General features: G+C 36.2%; 1 long non-coding RNA gene across 1 annotated transcript in view; it reads left to right on the top strand.

Annotated features, from left to right (window-relative positions):
* The first annotated feature begins 384 nt into the window (after positions 1–384).
* Positions 385–5182, top strand: part of LOC111444248 — a 12490-nt gene continuing 7692 nt past the window's right edge. Inside the window, exon 1 of the long non-coding RNA XR_002710668.1 lies at positions 385–482. This is a non-coding gene — a long non-coding RNA (uncharacterized LOC111444248). The remainder of the gene's footprint in view (positions 483–5182) is intronic.

The following is a 5182-nucleotide window of genomic DNA, read 5'->3' as shown; positions in this document are numbered from 1 at the left end:
GGTTTGAGCTGTTACAAATGGTATCATAACCGGTCACCGAATGATGCAAGGTACTGGTTGGGTTTGAACTGTTATGATGACGATACTAACTTCGAAAGCTCCAAAAGGTCATTTCTCTCTTAGAATAGTTTATAAAACAAGATGAAATGAAGGTTGGACGTAGCCTATCAAATTTGTAAGTGAAGACTAAACGCTTGTTGAATCTTCTTGAATATATGTCGTGTAATATGCCTTGTGGAAAACAAAATAATATGGTAACCATCCAAGCCCACCACTAGCAGATATTGTCTTCTCTGGATTCTCCCCTCAAGGTTTTTAAAACGCGTGTAAGAGGGTTTGGCCTACTCCAACCAATGCATTGCATCGTTCAGTGACTGGTTCTGATATTATTTGTAACAGCTCAAGCTCACCGCTAGCAGATATTGTCCGCTTTGACTCGCTATGTATCGCCATCATCCTCACGATTCTAAAACGCATCTTTTGTAACAGTTCAAGTCTACCGCTGGCAGGACAATATCTTATGAAGGGGTGGAACGAAGCATTCCTATAAGAGTGTAGAAACGTCTCCCTAGCAGACACGTTTTAAAATTATGAGACTGTTAACGATACATAACGGGTCAAAACGAACTTCCGTTAAAAGTCGTGATAAATTGAGTAATGAAACCAGAAATATAATGCATCAAATTGATGCAATCATAAGAATTTGATTGACAATTATATTGTTTATTTAATTTGTGTCACAATTGGACTTTATTAATCAAAGATAATAAATGAATGAAAATGACAAGACTTCAACCCGCTGGCAGCTCATAAATTTGGTTGTCCCACTTGCCCCAAACTCTATCCTCAAACAATAATTCATTACTTAATCATGTTTTCTAATATATATTTCTAATCTTTACGCAACATATTGACTCGACTATTGAGCTAAGTCGAGCTAGAAGTATATATAGATTGAGCTAGAAAAATCTTTTGGATGAACTCTAAATATTAGATTAATCGGGTTGCTAACAATTTAAATAGAGTTAATAGCTGAATTTAACTCAACCCTCTATTCTCGGGTTAGACTAGATTAGGTTGTTGGGTTGTCGGGTTATTATTATTTTTAATTATTTAAAATAATCATACTTCGTTGTTGCCACCCGTCCTTGAGTTAAAATTCGAGTCAATAAGGAAGGATTTACACCAGAAAATATTTGAATTATAAAGTTTTGAATTCTATTTTGATATGGAACTTATTACACGATCGAGAGTCAAGAAGTATCATGGGTGAGTATAAAAATACTCAAGTAGCCCCCTACAATCCACCTGCCTTCAAGGCCCAGGATCCTCATTGACACTCGTTTCTTTCTTCAATTGACGTGGAACCCCCTATCAAATCCACCTCCCTTCGAGGCCCAGCATCCTTGTTGACACTCGTTCCTTTCTTCAATTGACGTAGAACCCCCCATCAAATCCACCTTCCTTTGAGGCCCTGATCCTTACTGGCGCACCACCTCGTGTCTACCCCACATTCGGGGAACGGCCTCCTCACTGGCACACCACCTAGTGTCTGGCTCTGATACCATTTATAACCTCGTGTCTACCCCTCATTCGGGGAACGGCCTCCTCACTGGCACACTACCTGGTGTCTGGCTCTGATACCATTTATAACGGCCCAGGCCCATCGGTAGCAGATATTGTTCTCTTAGGACTTTCCCTTTCGCGCTTTCCTTCAAGATTTTTAAAACACGTCTGATAGGGAGAGGTTTCCACACACTTATAAAGGGTGTTCTGTTCTCCTCCCCAACCGATGTGGGATCTCACAATAGTTTTCACTCTTAAGAAGCTAACGAGTAGATAATGTGACCATGTCATATGGGATGCAAGAAAATGTCAGGTCGATCAGGTGCTGAATTCAAATTTGAATCCTTATCCAAATCTTAGGCACGAGTTATTTAGAGCGATACCTCTCTCAGTAAAATATGGTTCGAGGACGAATCAAGATGGAAAGGAGGAGATATGAATAAACTGAAACCACATTTGAATTAGAGCAACTTTAAGGATAAAATGATTTAGAAAGGTTCAAAGGTAATGAAAGTTACTACCTATACCAACAAGGTGCAAACTGAGACGACATCTGAATAAGTAAAATATGGTTAAGAGACAAATCAAGGCGAAAGTTGGTGGACATGTGACACTCGAGTAAAGAATGGGTACATGAATGAATTGAAAACACTTCTAAATGAGAGCAATTCTAAGGATAGAATGACTAAGAAAGGTTTAAAGAAAATGAAAGTTATTATCTATACTTACAATGTGTGAACCGAGACTACGAATGAGAACAATCTTAAGAATAGAATGACTAAAAAAGCCTTAAAGGAAATGAAAGTTACTATCTATACAAAAAAATGTGCACCTTCCTTTTCGATGTTGGGTAAGCTCGTGAAAATTTTCATGGGATGCATGTGAGTGAGAATAAAACATGTTGGAAAGAGTCGTGTTGGTCTATCGAGATAGTCTTTACTCTCGAATAGTAGGTAACGTGATCATATCGTAGAAGAATATTGGGGTCATTAGATATCGAATCCAAATTTCGAATCTTGAACATAAGTCGTTACATCTATATTATTTAGTACACATGTTCATCCTAATACGACTAGCACAACCACTATATTTTGAATAACTAAAGTGATATTAAGTATCTATTGTGCCAGCTAAAATTGGCTAGAGTTGACTTATAATTTTATTCATAATTATTATAATAATAATTGAAATTATTTTAATTACTCAAAAGATATTAATGGGGGTATTTTAAGCATATAATAATAACCATCACATGCCCTAATATAAAACTATAAGCAAAATATTCTCATCATCTTTTGTTTATCATCACGTAATCATCATTAGTACCCATAAATTACAGTAATATCCTTATAATTTCAATCCATGGATAGTGTTGAATTGCAAATTCGTTATTAATAATACGAGATTTTAGGCATAAACTACGGGTCGTATATTAAAATCTAAGTAGCTAAGACCCTTTGCAATTCCTTTCGGTCTAAATACTTCCACCATGCATAAGTGCACCGACTTTTCGACCAAGTAAGCTTTCTTAAAAAATGTTCATGAATCTGAAATTCGTCAAACACGCAGATTCACATCTCTTACAACCAACGGTCTTTTGTTCTTGGAGTGAAGCTGATATGGAATCAACCCAAGGGAAAGTATGGAACGTATTACCTTGATGATCAAGATCAAGAGTAAAGAAAACTCGTTTCTAAAGTCGTGATTTGAATCACTCCACAAGAGGTTTGACCAATATCACTTGAATGACTTTAGCATGTAAGCTCTCAACACAAGAATTTGCTTTTCTTAGCTCTCAACAAAACTAAAAAAATAGAAATTCTATTATTTTTTAGAAAAGAAGGTTATGTGATACATAACTCCCAAATTAAATTGGCCAGTAAACGAGAAATACCCATAACCTCCCTATTAAAATTGCTAGTTAACAGTGGAATATGTTAACCTAGGGGTTACATTATAACCGTTAACTCCTATATTAAAAATTAACTTAAATATGACTAACAAATATTTAAATTATAATTAAATAGTGCATTGGATGAAGTGTGTTTATTAGTCATCCTTGGACTAGTTCCATAAATTAAGCTGAGTTCATTAAATGCAACTTAAAATGCATTTAATACATCTCTTGAAGCTCAACTTTGCACAACATATAAGCGAGGTCTCAACCGTCTTCTAGAATTTCCTTTGATGAGCTCACCATAGCTTGAATATAAGTGTACAAGGTTTGTTGTAGCTTCTTGACTTTCGTCTTTATAATTGGACCTTGAGGTATGAAAATTCATTGGTCGTGGTTCATATCAGAAGCTATTTATTTAGCTTTACGTCTGCTCCGAAGTATCATTTCTAATACATTTCTGGGGCAAACTCGGACACATTGAGTACACCCTATACATGTATCGTAAATCTTTACTAAATTTTCGATCGAATAAATTTATAATCATGTTCTAAATTATTCTTATTAAGGTGATTTTGGTTTAATAATTTAGATCATGATCAAGAGTATCTTTGCAAATTGAAAGGTGAATCGTGCAATGTGATTGATCATTATTCCTCAATTTGCAAAGGTGAAGGTGAAGAGTATCTTTGCAAATTGAGGAATAATGAAGTACAACCAAAATCCCACCTTTGGGATACTCTTCACCTTTCCAAAACATAATGATTTGAGGTTCATATATGGGAATCTCGGTGGGATTGACCTAATTAATTGGAATTGACACCCGATCAATGAAGTTGAGCTCTTTCAAAGTCTAACTGTCGTGACAAAATAGTGAAAGTGTCAATTTTAGAAGTATATGTATGTGTCTTGGTGGGTTTATCCACCTTATCGACAGTGACATTTAGTAAGTGAAGTCGAGTTACTTTGACACACGACCATCATGATAAAAGATGGGTAATTTTCATACAAAAAATCCATAAGATTGTACATGTCAATTATTACGTGCGTGAGTCCCATTAATGATTTGACCATATTAATGAGATTCCTAGAGGTTGCGGTGCGATTGGAGGAAGAAAAAGTCGTCGTTGGCGGTGTTCGTGTATGTCATCAGATTTTGAAGTTTCGAACTTGGATCTATTGCTCTTGTTGTGCACATTCTTAGTTAGCTAATTTAGCCTACACATTAGTTATTGGTGTTCGAAGTTGAAGCGCTACCTCAACGAACTCTTTCTAATAGATGAGGACAACATGGTGAGTGCTAACGTGCTCGTCATCCATAGAAGGTAGCTTGCAAACCCATCTCACAAGCTATGTTATTGTCCAAGGTCAGGGGCACTACTCCTATACGTGTCAGCTCCACTAGTTATCCACATGATCAACCCCCACCCATAAGAAAAATCAAGCATGCAAGATAATTCAACCAAACTATCTAGTCGCACGTTTTTCTCTTCAATCTCATCTTGAAATTCAACCGGTAAAACTTCCAATAAAACCATGAAAGTCTTTTTTTTATTTTTAAATTGGGTATTTAATACTTGTCGGGACTTTGGGTGTTAAAGTGTGCTAGTCCTGTAGCACGGTGCTTCACTGACGATCCACAAAAAGAGCTTGCAGCAAGGCAAGAGAGAGAACTGGGAGATCAAGGAAACGATAGAGAAAGACAAAAAAAAAAAAAAAAAA

This window comes from Cucurbita moschata, unplaced genomic scaffold, assembly GCF_002738365.1.
Source record: "Cucurbita moschata cultivar Rifu unplaced genomic scaffold, Cmos_1.0 Cmo_Scf00006, whole genome shotgun sequence".
Lineage (NCBI taxonomy): Eukaryota > Viridiplantae > Streptophyta > Magnoliopsida > Cucurbitales > Cucurbitaceae > Cucurbita > Cucurbita moschata.
This window is presented reverse-complemented; position numbering and strand designations above follow the sequence as displayed.